At 45.6% G+C, this 22137-nt stretch overlaps 1 protein-coding gene across 4 annotated transcripts in view; it reads right to left on the bottom strand.

Moving 5' to 3' along the window:
- The window catches only part of LOC144591043 (amyloid-beta A4 precursor protein-binding family A member 1-like), a 113578-nt gene extending 100672 nt beyond the window's left edge, over positions 1-12906 (bottom strand). For 3 of the 4 annotated variants that reach the window (XM_078395390.1, XM_078395384.1, XM_078395398.1), the window contains exon 1: positions 12724-12906. The gene's annotated coding sequence lies outside the window, so the exon portion shown is untranslated. Of the gene's footprint in view, positions 1-10770; positions 10940-12723 lie in introns of all 4 variants that reach the window. The other variant, XM_078395396.1, reaches the window with a different exon arrangement.
- Positions 12907-22137: the final 9231 nt, after the last annotated feature.

Raw genomic sequence — 22137 nt, 5'->3', positions numbered from 1 at the left:
TACCAAGACACTGTGGCTGCCATGCATCTCAACCTTCTGAATCAGCCTACCATCAGGATATTCATCAAAGTGCCTCATGAAAATTTATGTCGACAATAGCGGCACGGTAGCGCAGCGGTAGAGTTGCTGCTTTACAGCGAATGCAGCGCCGGAGACTCAGGTTCGATCCTGACTACGGGTGCTGCACTGTAAGGAGTTTGTACGTTCTCCCCGTGACCTGCGTGGGTTTTCTCCGAGATCTTCGGTTTCCTCCCACACTCCAAAGACGTACAGGTATGTAGGTTAATTGGCTGGGTAAATGTAAAAATTGTCCCTAGTGGGTGTAGGATAGTGTTAATGTGCAGGGATCGCTGGGCGGCACGGACTTGGTGGGCCGAAAAAGGCCTGTTTCCGGCTGTATATATATGATATGATATGATATGATAATATCTACTGCCGCATTCTCGTTAATCACCTTCATCACCTCCTCAAAAAATGGAATCGTTAGTAAGCCATGACGTGGCAAGAACAAATTCATGCTGTCAGTCCTTAATTATCACATTCTCTTCCAAATGCGAGTAAATCCTATCCAGGAGAATCTTAGAAGAGACCGGTGCAATTTCCAATCAAATTAGCACCCAATTTTCCAATAACGCCATAACCAGAAACATCTGGTGCAGAATGTATAAAATGTCTGAATCATCTCCTGTAAAACAACAGGCAACCATCAGGGAAACTCAATCACTTGTGAACGAATGAATGAGCCTGAGAAGTTCTGGTCAAGAAACCACAGATGCTGGAATCTTGAGCAAATAAAAGTGCTGGAGGAACTCAGTGGGTTAGGTAACACTTATGGAGGAAATGGAAAGATGACATTTTGGGTCTGGACCCTTCATCAAACAGATGGAGTAATCACAGTCATATCTTCAGCCCACCCTGCCCCTGTCCACCAAGATGTCCCACCTACGTAGTCCCACCTCCCTGCTTTTGGCACATATCCCTCTAAACCTTCCCTATCCATGTACCATGAATAGGGGTTAAAAAGCTGGAAAATAGAGGTTGGGGAGGGGCAAAGCCTGGCAAGTAATGTGGATACAGGTGAAGGGGACGGTAATTGGCAGATGGATGGATGGAGATAATAACAAAGGCTAGAGGTGAAAAGGAGCCAAAGTGTGTCAGGTAAGGAAAGAAGTGGAGTGGGGTTAAAAGCCAGAGGGACAGATACAGGTGGAACTGTTTATAACTTTGTCGGTGCCAGAAATGTGGTGAGTCCCGTGTACTGCCTGGGTGAGGCGAGGTATGATTTTCTCGGGTTGTATGCAAAGCAAAGCATTTTACTGTACCTAGGTACATACGACAATAAAGTATTACTGAATCATTGAAGGGGGGAGGAGGAGGGGGGAAAAGCAGTGATAAAAGGGAAACGGAGAACACATATTTGGGAGTGGTGGAAGATGGCCATAAGGAGGAGGAGAGAGGACCAAGGTGGCAGGATGATTAAAATGAGTATACACCTGAATGTAGATAGGGGTGGAAAGAGAGGGGAGTGGGGTGGAGGGGATAACATTTGAAATTGGGGAATTCAATGTTCATTCTGATGGATTGTAAGCTACCCAAGGTGCTATCCTTCCAGTTTACGTGTGGCCTCTCTCCCGGCCATGGAGGAAGCTAACAGACTGGTCGCTTTGGGTATGGGAATGGGAATTAAAATGGCTGGCAAACGGAAGCTCCAGCAGGCCTTGACAGACAGAGCCCTTGGAAGCTACCTCTGTGACCAGGACTGCACTTACATGCCCTCATTCTTTCTAAACTTTGCTTAAAATGATGTAGAAATGAAAGCGTCATGTCAACAACAGCGTGCAGGACCGTAGTCTATGTTGCCCTTGTGTTAGCAGTCGTTTACTTCAAATCCCATTCCAGAGGCAAGAGTAGAATATCCAGACAGAAATCCCAGTGCGGTCCTGAGGGAGTGCAGCACTGTTGAACAGACCACCATTCAGATGAAATATTAAACGTAATGTTTTCCCATCACTGATTGACATACAGTAACCCCAGGCATTATTCAGAAGCTGGGATTTTCTCAATGTTCTGGTCAATATTTATTCCTCGATCAACATCAACTCCTCTGGCCCAAAGGAGCTGCTCACCTTTTTTAATGGGAACCTGAGGGGTACGTTTTTCACACAAAGGGCGGCGGGTGTATAGAATGAGTTGCCAGCGAAGGTGGTTGAGGCAGGTGCTATCGCAACGTTTAAGAACCGTTTGGACAGGTACATGGATAGGACAGGTTTAGAGGGATATGGACCAAACGCAGACAGGTGGGACTAGTATAGATGGGACATGTTGGTCGGTGTGGACAAGTTGGGCCAAAGTGCCTGTTTCCACACCGTACGAATCTTTCACATCAATTAAAGGCAAATATATTGTTGCTGCTTGAACAAGCTTACTGCGCCCAAATTAGCTATCATAATTCCCATATTACAACTTTGACCAAAGAACAACAAAATGATGATTTGATGACAACAAAGGCTTTCCGAGTGAAAATTGCCATATGCAATCAGATTCCTGTCCTGCACTCCGTCAGCCCATCATAGTTGCCTCTATATAAATGCAGTTGCATTCCCCATGCATCATTCAGCATGGTAATAGGTACATTGAATCCAGGTCAACCATCAAGCACTCATTCACACCAAACTCATTTTATTCTCCCCATATTCCCATCAACTCTCCAATTTCTACCACTCACCTACACACTATGGTCAAGTTACAATGGCCAATTAACCTCCCAACTCATACAACTCTGGGAGGTGGGAGGAAACCGAAGCAACAGGAGGAAACCCAGGTAGGCAAAATGTGCAAACTCCACCTAGACCGTCAGGATTATACTCTGCTTTGCTCCGAGCTGCACCAGGCTGCTTCTTCTCTGTAGCACTGTTACTCATACAGTATTCAGGCAGGCTCAACCTGTCTTTACACGGGAGTTAGAGCACATTTCTTTCCTAAATGCCAATTACGATGCAAGACCAGCAACAATGGGGCTCTCCGTACGAATTAGCAACCTTCAGATATCATCAATGGTTCTCCGTAATTATTAATCGACGGCTCATGAAGGCCATTGGCCAGAACAGTTATCAGAGCAGAGAAGACATGGTAAATGTGCCTCTTGGGAACATATTCTCAGCCCCAGAAAGCAAAGTCAAATCTTATATAGATTCCTACTCAGAGTTAAATCTCTCAAGGATTTAGCAACCTTTAACTTTCTATTTGATCGGAATTCAAAGGTCTAATGACTATATGTGCCCCGAGGCAAAACAACTAGGCAAATGAAAAAAAAATGGCAAACAAATAGACTTATTTACACAGCACTTTTCACAACCACAAGGAATCCAAACTTGCTTTATAGTCAATTAAGCACCTTTTGAAGCGTGGTGATTGCTGTAATGCAAGAACATTGGCAGCTAAATTATACACAGTACACTCCCCAAAACAATACTGCAATGTTGATCAGTTAAATTGTTTTAGAGATGTTGGCAGAGGAATTAATACTGGCCCCAAGGCCACCGTGTCATCTCCTGCATTGACCCGAGCAAGCGGACGGGGCCTCGAGTTAAAGGTGGATGAAAAAGACAGCAAGAGTCTGGCAGTAGAGCACTCACTTGCCACTGGATTGGAATGTCAACCTGGATATTGGTGTTCAAGTCTCTGGAATGGTCTCTCCATTGATGACTGCTTCACAGCTGCACCCGTGCAGAACTAATTGATTTGATCAACTGTACTATTAACTTCCATCCTGCCCTCATATTCATGGACTATCTCTGACACCTTTATCCCCTTTCAGTCTCTCTGTCTCCATCACACTGGACAGGCTATCGACTGACATCTACTGCAAACCCAATGACTCCCACAGCTCCTTGACTACACCCCCTTCAAACATGCCTCTTGCAAGTATATCGCCCCTTACTCTAAATCCGTTGTATCTGCTCCCACGATGAGGCTTTCCACTCTAGGACATCTGAGATGTCCCCTTTTTAGAGTTTAGAGATACAGTGTGGAAACAGGTCCTTTGGCCCACCGAGTCCATGTCGACCATCGGTCACCCGCACACCAGTTCTGTTACCTCATCCTACACATTATGGACAATTTACAGAAGCCAATTAACCTACAAACCTGCACATCTTTAGATTGTGGGAGGAAACTGAAGCACCCACCCGAAAAGGCCCATTGGTCACAGGGAAAACATCCAAACTCTGCACAGACAGCATCTGTAGTTAGGATCGAGCCCAGGTCTCTGGCACTGAGAGGCAGCAACTCTATCACCGTGTCACTGTGCCACTTTTTCATTAGTAAATGTGGTTTCCACCCTACTGTTGTAGATGGAGTCCTCACCCATGTCTCCTCTATATCCCGTAGTTCAGCTCTCATTCAACCCCCACGGCTGGAACAAGAATAGAGTTTCCCTGGTCCTCGTCTTTGACCCCACCAAAATCAGTACCCCGTTCCTGCTTTTTCCCCATATCCCTTGATTCTGTTAGCCCCAAGAGCTAAATCTAACTCTCTCTTGAAAACATGCAGTGAATTGGCCTTCTGTGGCAGAGAATTCCACAGATTCACCGCTCAAGAAACCTGTCCATGAGACATAGCCAACACATGGTACAATTCATATACAGCACACAACCCAATATCCAAAACAAGAACTGAATGCTTTTACAGGCAAAGCATATCTCAGCAACACCACATATCACAGCCACCCAGAGTACAAAAATCATATCGTTAGAAGACACAATAAAGATTTACAAGGATATTAATACTCAGCGGTTCAACCCATCAAGATTGACTACACAGGTTGAAGTTCTTTTCTTTAGAAAAAGCTGTTCAGGCCTCAGGAAGAATACGAGTAAGGGTCCAATGGCTCCTCAAGGCTATTTCCTATATTCAACAAGATAACGTGATTTAACTGTAGTCTCAACTCCGTATTTCTCTTTCACTATTAACCTTGTGCCCATTTCCTGTCAAAATCTCTCAACCTCTGCCTTAAAGATGCTTTCCAATGTTCGTTGGGGAATGGACTTCTAAATAATCGTGTCTCTCATCTGTCTTAGCTTCTTATTTTTAAACAGTCATCCTTAATTCTAGATTCTCTTGCAAGAGTAAACTTCTTCTCCACATCCACCCAAGTTTCAGAGACATAAAGTGCTGGAGTAACTCAGCAGGTCAGGCAGCATCTCTGAAGAACACGATCTTCAGACTGAAGAAGGGTCCTGACCCGAAACTTGACCTCTTCAAGTTCTCCATTGCTCTTTACATTTCAGTTTCAGTTTAGTTTAGTCATCTATCTATCTATTACTAAAACTCTCGGTTTGTTTGTGTGTAAGACTAGAGGAAAGACTAGATAGACTGGGCTTGTACTCGCTGGAATTTAGAAGACTGAGGGGGGATCTTATAGAAACATATAAAATTCTTAAGGGGTTGGAGAGGCTAGATGCGGGAAGATTGTTCCCGATGTTGGGGGAGTCCAGAACCAGGGGTCACAGCTTAAGGATAAGGGGGAAGTCTTTTAGGACCGAGATGAGAAAACATTTCTTCACACAGAGAGTGGTGAGTCTGTGGAATTCTCTGCCACAGAAGGTAGTTGAGGCCAGTTCATTGGCTATATTTAAGAGGGAGTTAGATGTGGCCCTTTTTGCTAAAGGGATCAGGGGGTATGGAGAGAAGGCAGGTACAGGCTACTGAGCTGAATGATCAGCCATGATCATATTGAATGGCGGTGCAAGCTCGAAGGGCCGAATGGCCTACTCCTGCACCTATTTTCTATGTTTCTATGTGTATATGTGTTTATGTGTGCACCATGCCCTCTACACAGCCAAAATGGAACACGACAGCGCAACAATTGTCCCCACCCGGCAACAGGTCCATGCCCTCGCCGCCGATTGCAGCCAAGCTGCAGGAGGCGCTTCGGCCCCACGCCTGGCCCGCAGGAGAAACGGGGCCGAGGTCAGCGCCTTTTCCCTGTCCCCCCTTGCCCGCCTACCGCCACGGGGGCACTCCCCACCCGGCAACGGGTCCACGGTTGGGCCAAGGGGAGGGGAGATGGAGAGGGGATGGGGGGAGTGGTGAATGGGATGGGGGAGGGAGGGATGGGGGAGAGGGGAGGGAGGGGTGAAGGGGAGGGGTGAAGGGGGGGAGGAAGGGGTGCTGCACCAATGCAGGAGAGGTTTGGACCCAACGGGTCCACTTGGTCTAGTTTGTACTATAATTCAGTCTATACATTCACAGTATTATTGGTTCGATACATTAGTCGTGTTATCACACTTTTGTGTACATCGCAACCACTGCCACTTCCATGGACCCTGGGGGTGATACAAATGTCAGTTGTTTGAGGGGCTTCCACACTAGACCCTGCCCTCCCAATATCCAGTGGCAGAAGGACCTAGGCTGCAATTCTTCCGCAGAAGGTCTATGCATTGGTTGCACCAAGCTTCAGTGTGGCCGTCAGCATATGCTTCTACAATCTTGATTAGTATTGGTGTCAGGGGTTATGGGGAGAAGGCAGGAGAATGGGGTTAGGAGGGAGACATAGATCAGCTGTGATTGAATGGCAGAGTAAACTTGATGATACGAATGGCATAATTCTGCTCCTATTACATGATCTTATGAATCCGGAACGTGCCAGTCAGCAGCATTCCCTGACGGACATCCCATTGCACTGGAAGACCAACACGTTTTGGGAAAACCAAACTGCTCCTTTCACGGTTGATGATCTTCCAGCAGCATTTGATGATGTGTGTGTGCGCGCCCGCATGTCCTTGCTCGCTCGGGATGAACCACAACACAGCGCCAAACACCCTTCACCAGATCCACACAGTCCACAAAGAGATAGCAACTGTCCACTCCTCATCCCAGCTGTCCCAGGACAACGTGCATTGGGAGTGAGGTTCCAACCGTGCTTGGACAACCGCTCTCACCACTAGTCTTGGTGCTCGTCGGCACGATCTGGCAGAGGCCTTTCATCAGCCAACACGGACAGTCCCTTCAGGGAACCACCTCACGCGATCCATGGTGTTCTTGTCGAATCACACGTCCACCAGACTGATTAACAGCAGAGAATTTCAGCCCCTGAAGAAAAGTCCATGAACTAGGTGCATCTTTAATCAAAATTACAGTTGTCTCACGATATCTATGACTGAGATCAACTTTTTTTTCCAGTTATTTATCAGCTGAATTTTAGTTTCCCAATTCACATGGCAGTGGGATTTAAACTCATCACGGCCCGTTTTGGCAACTCGAACGGCCAGGAACGAAGGAGATTAGAGAGGGCAGCAGACACTGCCTAGTACATCACTAACCACCCCACTATTGAAGGGATCTACAGGAAACGTTACCTCAAAAAGTCTCACCCAACCCTGATCACTCTCTCATTTCATTCCTACCATCGGGAAGAAGGTATGCTTCAGAGAAATATTGAGAAGCAATACTCTGTGAAGTTATGTGGTCGGATGAAGGTGGTGAGGGGAGGTTAGTTTCTTTTAGTTTAGAGATACAGCACGGAAACAGGCCCTTTGGCCCACCAAGTCCATGCCGACCAGTGATCTCCGCACACCAGTACTCTACTGCACACCAGGGACAATTTATAATCTTTACCGAAGCCAATTAACCTACAAATCTATATGTCTTTGTAGTGTGGGAGGAAACTGGAGTACTAGGGGAAAGCCCACGTGGGCACAGGGAGAACGTACAAACTCCGTACAGACAGCATCCGTAGTAAGGATCGAACCCGGGTCTCTGGCGCTGTAAGGCACCAACTCTACCGCTGCGCCACAGTGCTGCCCTCAATGGAAGCTAATGGAAAGACCCCTAATTACCTGCAGGAATTTAAACCTTTTACTGCACATTACTCAGTATCTTCAGGAAATATACCCAAGGATATACAAAAGTAGAATTTACAGATTACACATCCCAGCCAACAGGACAGTATGATTAATATCTTCACAAGCCAGAATATCCAGATAAGCAGAGAGGTGAGAAGGCCACACGAGTTTGTTATTTTAATCGCATGTTTACAACTGAAAAGTGTGTACAGTCTGGTGTCAGCAACAATTAGTCAGCTGGGTGTCTGAAACAAGAGAGAGCAAGCGCTGGGAGTTGGTGGAGTATTTTACCGAGTTTTTTTTAAGGGAGGGGGTTAAACTCAGGGATTCATAATGACATTTATTCCCTTTCTTGTTTAAAAACATTTTTTTGCCAAATTCCCAGATCCCCTTTTCTGGCTCACAGAAACATTCCCGTGTTTCCTTTCCCCCAAAGTGTGATGTCTCCAGTACACGTTCCGGCCTCAATTCTCCAATACCAAGTCAAGGAATCCAGCCTTTAATTTTAACACTACTGACTTAAACAGAGTAACATTACAGCATTTCCCATTTGAAATAAAAGGCCTGCTTCCTCATACGCTTTCATAAACAATGATTAACGTTGAACTTTAATATATGTAACATCACCCATTTCCCACTCGGATCTGCTGCTCAACAGTTGGGCCTTTTTTATTTCCAGTCTCATCCCGTCTCAACAAAAACCACCCCCTCCCTCGATACTTTCCCCTGCAAGTGCATGAGATGTGACACCTGACCCTATACCTCCTCCCTTCCTCCAATCAGTGGCTACAGTCTTTCCAGGTGAGACAGAGGTTCCTGCAGAGACAGAGGTCCAACCTAATCTACTGCATTCAATGCTCGCAAAGTGGCTTCCTGCACATGAGCGAGATCAAGCAGAGACTCAGCGACCGTTTCACTGGATACCTCTGCTCGGTTCACCCATCCGTTAGATCTGGTTGCTAACCATTTTAACTCTGCTTCCCATTCCTATATCATCCTTTCTGGCCTGGGCCTCCACCATTGCCAGAGTGAGACCGCACACAAACTGGAGGAACAGCACCTCATATTCCACTTGGGTAGCTTAAGACCCAATGGCATGAACACTGAATTCTCCAATTTTAGGTAACTCCCCCTCTTTTTTTTCCCCCACCTTTCTTTCCTGTGCCCCCTCATGCCAGTATGCACCCATTTTTCCCACTCCCCCTTCCTTTCTGCCTCTCTCTGGCTTTACATTTCACTCGTCTTTCACTTCTCTTCTGACACTCTTTTGTCTCCTTGTTTCCTTTTTGTTCGCTTTTGCAGCTCCGGCATTTCTCCAACCATCAATCAAAATCCCCCTCACCTGTATCCACCCATCACTTGTGAAAACAATCAACTGCAGATGCTGGTCTATACAAAAGTTAGACACAAAGTGCTGCAGTAACTCAACGGGTCAGGCAGCATCTTGGGAGAAAAAGGATGGGTGACGTTTCGGGTCGGGACCCTTCCTCAGACTCTGCCTGCCTGACCCGCTGAGTTACTCCAGCACTTTGTCCACCTATCACTTGCCAGACTTTATCCCGGACCCACATGCTTTCCATCTTTCTTCCACCCCCCCGCCCCCAATCTGTCTGAAGATGAGTCCCAATCTAAAAGGTCACCCATCTTTGTTATCCAGACTTTCTACCTGACCCGCTGTGTTACTCCAGCTCTTTATGTTTTACTCTCACCACTGCTCACCACCCAGTTTCCAGGAACGTCAGCTCATACATTCATCCATCTTACTCCAAATCTCCTTCACCCAGGACGTCATACAATGCCAGATGTTAAGACTCTCATCCTAGTTTCCAAATCCCTCCTTGGTCTCAACCTCCTTATCTTTGAAAGTTCCTTCAGACATGCAGACTCAGTGTGAAGAAGGGTCTCCACCCGAAATGTCACCTATTCATTTCCTCCAGAGATGCTGTCTGACCCGCTGAGTTACTCCAGCTTTTTGTATCTATCTTCAGTTTAAACCAGCATCTGCAGTTCCTTCCTACACTATAGAGCCTTGCAAGTTGGCTCCACTCCTCCACAAATGAAGCAGACAAGTGAAAGCTGCATTTAGGGTCATGCGGCTGTGACTGCGGTGGTCAGGGGAGAATGTTGGATGACATCTGATTACCGGAGGCACAAGAAACTCTGGAAACATCAGAAAGAAAAGCATACAGAATAAATGTCTTCCTGACGAGAAACCAATTTACAAATTGTACGTCTCATTTACTTGTGTAACTACCCCTTTCCTTTACCTTTCAAAAGAGCCACAAGAAAAATCTAAATATGACACCCAGGGATATAAAAATAAATGAGGGCAGATAACCAAAGACTGACATTTTGCAGTAGAAATAAGTAACTGCAGAAGCTACTTTATGGAGAGAAAAAAACACACAAAGTGCTGGAGTAATTGAACAAGTCAAGCAGCATGCTGGATAGGTGACATTTCAAGTTGGGATTTCACTTCAGTGCCGCTTAAGAGTTGAGAGAAAGGAGAGATCTCATGAGCTTAGGGACTTAAGGAGCCATCGCCAATGGGTGAGGGACAGCAACCAGGGATGGGCGAGAGGTCACAATAGGAGTGCAGAGAACAGTGTTGAACGGTTAGACAACATCTCAGAAGACTTTAAAGATTAACACCAAAGCAAATACAAAACTGCTCGAAGAACTCAGAAGGGGGGTGGAATTTGTCAACATTTCAAGTTGAGGCTTTGCCTCAGAACCCGAAATGTCGACATTTCCTTCCCCTCACCCCCACAGATGCTGCTCAACCTGCCGAGTTGCTCCAGCAGTTCATTTTTTGCTTCAGATCGAGTCTCTTGCGTCTCAATGTAAACAAATGTAATCTGACTTGCAGGTTGATCTTATTAATCCAGCACGGGCAAGGGAAATTCTTGGAATTGGGTCAAAATACCTCAATGGGAAAGATACCTCAACAACATCTGATCGCTCACTACTATTCCTGAGCCTTCGCCTGGTTGGTGTATCAGGTTCCACCAGTTCCAATCCCAATCCTGCCGCTCGGCAACTTTCTCCTTCATTTCATTTTCCCAAAACTGGAGAAAACTGCATCCTTTCCATATCTGGAGAAACACGACAGCACAGAGTGAGTGGAGAGGTGAAGAGAGGTACTGCTGGGTCCCAAACATCTGGAAGTTGACCTCCTGTCTATGAGATGACAACGAGGAAGCCGTTTCTGAAGATCAGCCATTCACTGAATGAATCTTTTATTGTCAACGGAATCAGAGAAACTGTCAAAATGGGTCATTTTGATTTTGGCCAGATATCTGCAATCATTTTCCCCCAAAGCATACATTCCATCTGTATAAGGCCTACTGGGATACCGACTCACTGTACTTAACTTTGGTAACGAGCGCGAGCTAATGCATGAATAAAACTAATGAATGAGAAATCTTTCAAACACATATGTGGAATTCACCAGGGCACTAATGAGGATGAGTACAAGCTTCTGCTCTCCTACTCTGATGTGTCAGTTGTGGGCGGCACACGCTCTCTCCTCACTGCCAGAAGGTTGTGGGTTCAAGTCCCACTCCAGGGACTCAAACGCACAAACCTTGGCTGACCTCCAATGTGGCACGGCTGGTGGCAGATCTGCCATCTTTTGCTGGAGATGTCAAACTCAGGTTCTGCCAGATGAGGGGAATATAAATAGCCCACGGCACACGAAGACAGGAGAGATTTGCCTGGATATCCTGGCTAGCAGTCTGAAGAAGGGTCTCGACCCGAAACATCGCCCATTCCTTCTCTCCTGAGATGCTGCCTGACCTGCTGAGTTACTCCAGCATTTTATGAATAACTGGCTATTAGTTACCTCGCAATCAGTATTCCTAATAACTCAGATAGTATCACATTGTTGTTGGTGGGAGCTTGCTATGCACAATTCTGGCTGCCATGTTTCCCACATCACAACAGCAAACACACTTCAGAAATATTTAACTGCCTCAGAAACACATTATGCATTGAAGACGCCAAAGAAATCCAAAATTTTCTTTGAATCAAATCCAGAAATAAATGGTTAACCATTACCAAAATATTGGAAACAGTAAATAAATACTTCCCTACACCTTGTTAGTTAGTACATTTTGTAAAAACATATTTTCAGTTGCCTTTCACGTTATTCATTTATTCACTGCTGCTGAAATAATAGTGCAGTTGAACCAGATATAATTTGCAAACCAAATATTTTAACTCTCTTGTCCATCGAAGCAGAAGGATATCTGCACCCTGATCTTGGAAGGCATGCGGAGAATTGACCGAAAGGTTACAGGTTGACGTGCACTAGGCGCGGAGAAAAACCTCAATGATGCTCTAAGATATCTCCATCCTTTAGATTTAAGGTTTTATTTCTCTACACTGACAGAAGAATTACGTGCACTCGCGGACAGACTGAGGATTTTAAGAAGCTTTCCTCTTGCAGCCAAAGGCCTGGCAATTTAACCTCAAGATGCCACATCAACCTAACAAAGCATTACTGCAGCAGCACCACCTCCAACAAACCGATCTGCTACAATAAGATAAAGCACCTCTTGGACGTTCCAATCATTACAAATTCACATGAAACAGTAAACCGGGCTGGACCTCCATAGATAATCTTCACCCACGAGATATGAAGGTAAGGGTTGTGCATTTGTCATTTCTCCAAACGCGCTATCACCGTGAGATGGTGGGGGTTTTTTTGTTTTTGGTGTTGCTGTGCTTTAAATGTTTTTTTTGTTGCAGTACAGGTTCCCACCCCACATCACCTCTCAGCATCTGTCGCAAATGCACCCTGCGAGATGCGAGAAAATTACATAGAGAGCATTCTGCAAAGATTTGCTCACCACGATCGTTTTTGTTTCGCACCTACCTGCGATATCTAAAGCCCCACCAGGTGTAGATTCGAGTGCATTGTGTGCAATTTGCACGTTTGCTTGCAATGCAATGCAATGCAATCCAATGCAATGCAATGCTTCGAGGCTCTGGCTCTGCACCTTGTCCACAGTCTGACACGCACTGATTTTGCACAGTGAATGACGTTCCCTCTCCAGCAGGAAGTCGCCCCGGTCCAGGCCGCCGGCATCCCAGGAGCAGCGCGCGTGCGCAGCGCTGTGCAGGTGCCGTGCAGGCACCGGCAGCGTTTAGTCCGCGCGTGCCCAGTGCAAACCTGCCGGCGGCGGAGCCGTGCACCCATGGCGCATGCGCAGCGAGAAGACTGGTTCTGGGCCACATTGGTCTTCAAAGGAGACTTGACCTGGGGCAGTGCGACCTTTCCCTGACCTCTCCATTCACGACCCTCTCCAAGAGTTCATTGATCCCCGTCTCCACTACGGCATCAGTCTGATCCCTCTCTCATTTCCAGGGGTACTTCAATCCCAGGCCAGCAGGCTTTGACCAAATCCTGTTAATCAATCCATTTTTGATACTCTGGGGCTAATCAAACCTTTAACCACTCTCCCCAATTCAATCGACTCGGAGCGACTAGGCTTGTATACACTGGAATTTAGAAGGATGAGAGGGGATCTTATCGAAACGTATAAGATTATTAAGGGGTTGGACACGTTAGAGGCAGGAAACATGTTCCCAATGTTGGGGGAGTCCAGAATAAGGGGCCACAGTTTAAGAATAAGGGGTAGGCCATTTAGAACTGAGATGAGGAAAAACTTTTTCAGTCAGAGAGTTGTGAATCTGTGGAATTCTCTGCCTCAGAAGGCAGTGGAGGCCAATTCTCTGAATACATTCAAGAAAGAGCTAGATAGAGCTCTTTAGGATAGCGGAGTCAGGGGGTATGGGGAGAAGGCAGGAACGGGGTACTGATTGAGAATGATCAGCCATGATCACATTGAATGGCGGTGCTGGCTCGAAGGGCCGAATGGCCTCCTCCTGCACCTATTGTCTGTTGTCTATTGTCTAATCTAACCACCTACCCATGCAAAGGGCTCCCCTAGCCTAATTTCTCCTCTTTCCAAGCACTCCTCATGCCTTGTTGACTCTTGTTGCCACTTTGAGGATCTGTCTAATGTCTAATCTCTCCCCAAGGGTTTTAGTTTTAGTGATATAGAATGGAAACAAGCCCTTCACTTCACAGGCTCCACTCCAACCAGCGATCACCTGTTCACACTAGTTCCATGCTAACTTATTTTTGCATCTTATTTTTACACATTCGATGGAATTTTTGCAGAGTCAAGAGTGTTTAATAGTTATATATACCAAAAATGGAACAATTAAATTCTTGCTTGCAGCAGCATAGCAGTCTGTAAACAAAGTACTCATAAACAAAAAAAGTTAAATACATTTGAAAAAACAAGATTAGCCAATTAACACGTCTTTGGGATGTGGGAGAAAACCAGAACACCTGGAGGGAACCCACAGAATCACAGGGGGCATGAGAAGACTCCACACAGACACCACCCAAGGTTTTGAACTCAGTGGATTAAATCAAGTCCACTCCTGAAATTAAACTGCAGACAACTCTAATCCACTAGATATTCTCAGTTCTGAATGCTTGTTACATTCATCTATGCTAGTCCCAGTTATCTTACCTTGAAGATCATACCATGCTGCATCCAATTCCATTCTGAAGATCACACTTTATTTTTAGGCTCAAAACCTGGTCAGTAGGTAGCACCTTTGCCAATGATGCAGAAACCCACAGGTTCAAGTCTGATTCAATGGATTTGGGCACAAATATCAAGGTTGGCACACTGATGCAATAGTAGGGGCATGCTGCTCTGCCAGGAGTGCCTTCTTTTGAATGGAGTGTTAAATCAATGTTGGAATTATATAATCGCACAATTCTGAAGAAAAAACCGAGGGAAATTTCACTGTTGTCCTGGCCATTGTCTTTGTTACATTCTTGTATTGGAGCTTGCTATGGGCAAGTTGACTGCTGAATCCCTGCATTAAGATAGTGACACTTTTTCTTTGAGCATCGACAAGACAATAGGTGCAGGAGTAGGCTATTCAGCCCTTCGAGCCAGCACCACCATTTAATGTGATCATGGCCGATCATCCACAATCAGTACCCCGTTCCTGCCTTCTCCCCATACCCCTTGATTCCGCTAGCCCAAAGAGCTCTATCTAACTCTCTTTTGAAACGTCAGGGGCATTGTAAAAATCCAGATGTTTTCACCTCCCTCCTTGGGGTCCTTCTCCATCTCAACTATTGGCAGTCTGAACCCAGTTCAGTTCCCAGTGAGAGACCAAGTCCACTGGGTGACAGGCAGCAGACACCCTACCTCTCTGCACAGCTCTGTTGTGCTTACGCTCAATTTAAACTTTCACTGAAAAAGCTAATCTCCTGTAGGAGTGACGCGTATCACCAGACCATGAGATAGCAATGCTCTTGTGTGTGGGTGGATGTCCATGGGCATCTATAATCCATGCACATGGTAGCGCAGTGGTGCAGCAGGTAATGCTGATGCCACCTCAAAGCTCCAATAACAGGTGTTCAAACCTAACTTCCATTGCTGCCTATGTGGAGTTTGCACATTCTTTGCATTCTTATGGGTTTACCCTGGGTATTCTCGTTTCCTCCCAAGTCCTGAAATGTGCCGGATGTTAAATTAATTAGCTACTGGCTTTCATTATCTGATATCCTTTTGTCTCCTTTTAGCCTTTGTCATTTATTCCACCGATCTGCCAATCCAACCCATTTCACCTATATGCACCTATCACTTGCTAGGCTTTGTCTTCCCTCCACTTCTCTTTTCCAAGTTTCTCCCTCCTACACCATCAGTCTGAGGAGCACTGACCTGAATCGTCACTTTTCCATGTTCACCAAAGGTGCTGCCTTTCCCATTGAGATACTCCGGCACTTTGTGCTGTATTGTAAATTAACCCTGTGCAAGAGGGTGGCCAGAGAATTGGGTGGGTGGGTGGGGGGGATGGATTGATGGGCTTGTGAGACAGAATAGATTGCAAGAGGAAATGGGAACAATAGAATTGCTCTGAGACTAAACATATTTTGGAGGGGGTGAATGGCCTCCTATGTTATAACTGCTGTGTACGGAGGTGGTTCATTATCAACAATTACTTTCATTTCTCTAGCAGCTTTAATGAAGCAAAGTGTAATCAAACACAACTTGATAGCAGAGTCCAAAATTAGTTTGTAAGGCGAGAGGATATTATATAGAGGGAGAGGCCATGGGTTGATTAATAAACAAGGGTGGGAAAGCTGAAATATGGGCACAGGACTATTGGGGAACGGGGTTCGGTGCAAGTGGGGGAACAGGTTATATAGTCAGACGAGAAGATGACTTACAGCGACAGTTCACCTAAAAATAGCTATGATTTTTACTTGGTGCTGATTAATACTGGTACCTCGAGACTCTTTTTAAATCAGTTTTCAATTCTTCAATATTGCTGAAGCTAAGGTTGTAACTTTGCAAAGCTCTGTGATAATGCAATTGTCAGTAAAGCACTGCATTTTCGGACCACTATGCGATATGCACTTTTGTTAAACCTCCAGAGATGCTTATGCCTCACTCTCTCCTCCCATCCCCCTTCTCAGGTTGGTGGGGAGGACAAATTCAAACGCCTCTGGGATATTTCCTCTGGGATAAAGCTGACTTATCTGTAGACTTTAGAGATCCTATGGGATGCAGTACACATGGTAGGGGGCAAGAAGAAAGTGCCTTTGTTTCCATGGAGCAAGAGGGGCCACAGATGGTCAGAAGGGATCGAATAAAGACTTCTGTTTTATTGTACCACCACGGCCGGAGTGATTTTACAACCACTGAATCCCTGCTCCAAATGAAGGAGAATTGGCATAAAGATCTTAAAAGGCAGAGTGAATATTTATCATCTGGACAATGTGTATCAAGATTACCACCTCAGTATAGTGCCTCAGGGTTTGTTCAGTGAGTAATGCTGCATCTCCTAATAAATCATTTATTTTACACTAATGGACTCCGTGCTTTGGTGTGCAGCACTTTCTTTTGTGCAAAGAAATTCAAGCACATTAGGTCCAGGAGTCTGTAGCAGTGCTTACGAGTATCCTCCCACCATCCTCCCCCCACCCCCACTCCTTTTACCCCTCATTATAACCTCTCTACTCTCGTCCCTTACATATTTATCCAACTTTTGCTAGAATGCATCTGATTCTCTTCACTTCCACTATTTTATGATAGTGCTGTTCATATTCTGGTTATTGGGGAGGGAAGGGGACTAAGACTGGGAAATGGTTGGCTGAATGCTTTTCATGCTGTCTGTAATAACCTGCAAGATATTCGACGGAGGGTGGAAACTGCAACGAGCCTTCATTTCTCCCTGTTTTCCTATCCAATGGAGAAGTCACTCAGCTGCAGTTTTCCATCTCCTCAGTCAGTGTCTGCTTCCATCGAGTGGCATCTCCCTAGTCGGCAACAGATGCAACCTCACCACCTATGAGCACCAGAAGACGGCCTGACGTCAGGGACACAAAAGAGAAAGCACTTTATAGGTCCCGCAGGGAATTACTGCTGCAGAGAAGCCATCAAAGTAATGTCAGTCAGGTTACTGCAATATGTTAATTTTAACCTTTACAGGAATGGAATTGCTTTGCAATCTGTGATGTATGCCCCACTCTTTATTCTTTTAAATGTGCAATACTCAAAAATTATTGTCTCTTATTCAAACATTAATTATGCCTGTGTCAATTCACAGTATCTACCAAAGATTGAGTCGTGCTCTTTCTTGCTGTGTCTTTCCATCTGCCTCACTGCTTGTATAGTTCTAATTTTAATATTCTGTTATGATCTTAACTAATGCAAGTAAAAATTGCACGCACAAGTCATGCAAAAAATAAAAAATAACAGCGCAGAAAAGGGGTTGGAACGGTGGCATAGCTAGTATAGCTGCAGCTTCATGGTTCCAATGACCCTGGGTTCAATCCTGATTTCAATGCTGTATTGTCTGTGAGCATGTTCTCCTTGTGTCCCCATGGTTTCTCTCCCACATGCTCCAGTTTCCCCCCACTTACCAAAGTGTGTTGGTAGGTTAATTTGCTAGCTGCAAATTTCCCCTTCTGTATCGGTGACAGGTAATCTGGGGCGAGTTGTTGTGAGGGTGGGGAGAGTAAAATGAGATTAGAATATGTACGTGTTTGATGGTTGATAGAGACTCAGTGGGCTGAATGACCTGTTTCCATGCTAGAAGACACTGATGCAGAATGTTTTTTACTCAAGAACAATATGCTTCCTTTCTCCCCAAACTGTCCTCTATCTCTTCTCCTTTAGGGCCTACATATTACACCAAGCTTTTAGTCATATATCCTAATGTCGCTTTATGTGTTGGAGTGTCCAATTGTAGCTGGTGGTGCACTTCTGAAGCACCCTGGTACAAAAATCTACCCTATAAATGCAAGCTGTTTATTATATACTAGACCAAGTGGACCCGTTGGGCCCAAACCTCTCCTACATTGGTGCAGCACCCTCTCCCACCTCCCCTCTCCCTCCACCTCCCCTCTCCCTCCACCTCCCCTCCCCCTCCCCCCCCACTCCATCCTCCTCAACCCCCCCTTATCCTCCCTCCTCCCTCCCTCTCTAGGAGATAGATTTAAACTTAAAAATGAGAATAACATTAAAAATATAACACCGATTTCAATGAAACTTCTTCCATTACCACCAAAGGGATGACAGTGAGTAAGGTGGGTCTAAAATTGTCGCGCTATCGTGTGCCGTTTTGGCTGCAGTTCAGGAACATAAAATGAGAGTTTTAGTATATAGAGATACCAAAAACATACATTTATCCTCTACGTCACTGAACCCTTGTCAATTCAATCTGCAGTCTACAGAACTAATATCAACTGCGACCACTTCGCTCTGGAAACAATGACTCCGTTAATAAAGCATTGCGTTCAATAGCAGATAGACATCAAAGTACAATGCATTCAAAATGTGGCAGATTGCCACTACATTAATTGGGATTGAGATAGTAAGAAGCCAGCTTCATAGCAAAATCCGACAATCAAATTGAGCTGCAGAATTTGTACGGATTAATCCATAAATCCAAAACACATCTGGTCATCTAGCTATTTTACACATAGCAGAATCTAAAGCAATGCCCAATAAATCAGATGTTCCACTATGGATCTGGTCTCCAGTTTATTTTAGTGTTGGAGTAGCAGTGGGAGTTTTCAAAAGGCAGCCATTGGATTGGTGAGTAATCCAAATTAGCTAATTGAGCAGCCAATACAAAGAAGGCAAGGTGCAGCAGGGAGGCCGTGTTGGGAGAGAGGTTGTGTGGAAAGCAGGTGCGAGGCTTTAGTGCTGTGTGGCAGGCAAGTGAGGCTTTAGTGCTGTGTGGCGGGCAAGTGAGGCTTTAGTGCTGTGTGGCGGGCAAGTGAGGCTTGAGTGCTGTGTGGCGGGCAAGTGAGGCTTGAGTGCTGTGTGGCAGGCAAGTGTGAGGCTTTGGTTAAAGAGGTACAAGTGGTGTAAGGAGGAAGGTGTGAGGCTTTGGTTCAAGAGGCTCGGTGAGAATGCTGAGCGGGGGTGAGCAGAGGGCGACAGGGGGTAAAGGTACATCCTGCTGCTTGTTGTGCTTTTTTTACTCTTTGTTTTAGTAAAGTAGTGATGGCAGGTAGAATGGTGCTACGGTGCTATGTTCCTCTTTCAGGATGGGAAAAGTCAGGGAAATTGCTAACTTCCCTGATGACTACAACTGTGGGAATTGTGTCCCGGTGCAGCTCCTTACAGGCTGTGTTAGGGAACTGTAGTTGGACAATCTCCGGATCATCCAGGAGAATGAGCTTCACAGATAGGTGTTTAGCTTGGAGACACAGCCAGGAAATGGGCCCTTCGGCCCACTGTCCATACTAACCATCAATCACCCATTCACACTACTTCTTTGTTGTCCCACTTTCACATCCACTTCCGACACACTAGGGGCAATCTATAGCAGCCAACGAATCTAGAAACCCACCGTCTTTGGGATATGGGATAAAACCAGAGCAGCCAGAGGAAATGCACATGGTCACAGGGACAATGTGCAAACTCCACACGGTCAGGATTGAACCCGGGTCTCTGGCGCTGTGAGGCAGCAGCTCCAATATGCTTCCAATAAATCTTATTGAAATACAGAAAATCCTTGGTTTGTTCTTCCATCCCCACCAAGCACTTGGTGCTTCCTCCAGCACTTTCCCATGGAACTACAGGATTTGGTGCACCTCTCCCACCATCCAGCGACACAATGCTTACTTCCAGATGAAGCAACAACTCGCACTTCCTCCAATCTAATGTATGTCATTCAGTGTTAACGATGTGGTCTTTTCTGCAGTGGAGGTTGCATAACCATTTCACTGGTAAAACTGCTGCCTTACAGCGCCAGAGACCCGAGTTTGATCCTGACCTCGGGTGCTGTGTGTGGAGTTTGCACATTCTCCCTGTGACCTCTGGGTTTCGGTGCTGGCTCGAAGGGCCGAATGGCCTACTCCTGCACCTATTGTCTATTGTCCTCTCTAATTCCAAAAATGTGCAGGTTTACATGTTAATTGGCCTCTGCAAATTGGTCCCGGTGTGTAGGGAATGGATGTGAAAGTAGAATATAGAACTACTGTCAAAGGGTGTCAATGGGTAATTGAAGGTCAAGGTGGACTGATGGACCTGTTTCCATGCTGTATCTTTCAATCAATCGTAAACACGTGTACTCTGTCAGACAAGATGACTCTAAACCAAGTAGCTTGCCACTTTAAATCTCCAGCACCCTGCCACTCTTACCTGCACATGGCTGCACAGTGGCACAGCGGTGGAGTTGTTGCCTTACAGCGCCAGAGGTGAGTGTTCAATCCTGACCACAGGTGCTGTCTGTACAGAGTTTGTATGTTGTCTGTGAACGTGTGGGTTTTCTCTAGGTGCTCCGGTTTCTTCCATTTCAAAGATTTGCAGGTTTGTAGGTTAATTGACTCCTGTAAACCGTACCTGGTGCGTTGGATTGAACTCGTGTATGGGTGGGTGATCATGGTCAGCATGGACAGTGGTCTTAAGGGCCTGTTTCTGAGCTGTATCTCTGAACTAAAATGACTATCTGCACTGTAACAATGCCAACATGAGCTCTTCATCTTCCATCTAGGTGCATTGTAGCCTTCTAAACTCGGTACTGAATTCTAAATTTTCAAGTAACTCGCTGTCTGTATCAGAACTGGTCTGTTCTGTTATCATCATCTGGGATATTGCTTCAGCTTTTCTCTCAATTAGCATAGCCTGACCTGCTTGGCATTTCCTGCAGCTCTGCATTTTAGAGTTCACACTTTCTTTTGTTCACGTTTTTGCTTGCTAACTGCCCTAATTTCAGGGCGTTTGTATTCCTTTGCTCTTGGATCTCTCTCCTCTCATCAACCTATTGACTGGATGACCCAATTGACACTTCATCGCCATGGCAACATTGACCTCATCCATCAGATATCCCCCTGGTTTTATCCATCCCTCGCACACTCCTGTACCATTTAAAATTAATAACTTTCTCACTTTTGGTGTGTCGTCTTCAATCTGAAACATTAACCATTTGCTTTCCTGCAGATGCTGCCTGACCTGCTGAGTGTTTCCAACATTTTCTGTTCATATTATAAATAATCCCATCAAACCTACTCGACAACTTATGAAGGGAATATTCTATCCTTTGGAGGCCCGAATCATCCAATCCTCATGCTAATCCTTTTTAATTAGAAACCCACACACTTAGTAATAATGCTATAATTGGAGGAACAGCACCTCGTATTTCGCCTGGGCAGCTTGCAGCCCAGTGGTATGAACATTGACTTCTCCAACTTTAGATAGTTCCTCTGTCCCTCTCTTCCCCCTTCCCAGATCTCCCTCTATCTTCCTGTCTCCACCTATATCCTTCCTTTGTCCCGCCCCCCTGACATCAGTCTGAAGAAGGGTCTCGACCCGAAACGTCGCTCATTCCTTCTCTCCTGAGATGCTGCCTGACCTGCTGAGTTACTCCAGCATTTTGTGAATAAATACCTTCGGTTTGTACCAACATCTGCAGTTATTTTCTTATGTTATATTGGATGTTGTCAATGATGGTTGGAGATCCACACATGTCTGCTTGTGTGATACTTGTGACAATATTTGCAGATGCCCTGTGGAGAGAGCAACATGGCCAGCTCCATGGAAGGGCCTCTGAAGAACCTTCGTAGTACAGCACAGGAGCAGGCCCTTCTGCCCACAATGTCTGTACCGAACATGATACCAAATTAAACACATCTGTGTCTGTGCATGATTCATATCACTCCATTTCTAGTATATCCACCTGCTTAATTTAAACCTCCTTAAATGCAACTATTGTGTCTGCTTCCACCACCACC

Source organism: Rhinoraja longicauda, chromosome 3, assembly GCF_053455715.1.
Source record: "Rhinoraja longicauda isolate Sanriku21f chromosome 3, sRhiLon1.1, whole genome shotgun sequence".
Lineage (NCBI taxonomy): Eukaryota > Metazoa > Chordata > Chondrichthyes > Rajiformes > Arhynchobatidae > Rhinoraja > Rhinoraja longicauda.
The sequence above is the reverse complement of the archived record's forward strand: the minus strand, read 5'-3'. Positions and strand labels throughout refer to the sequence as shown.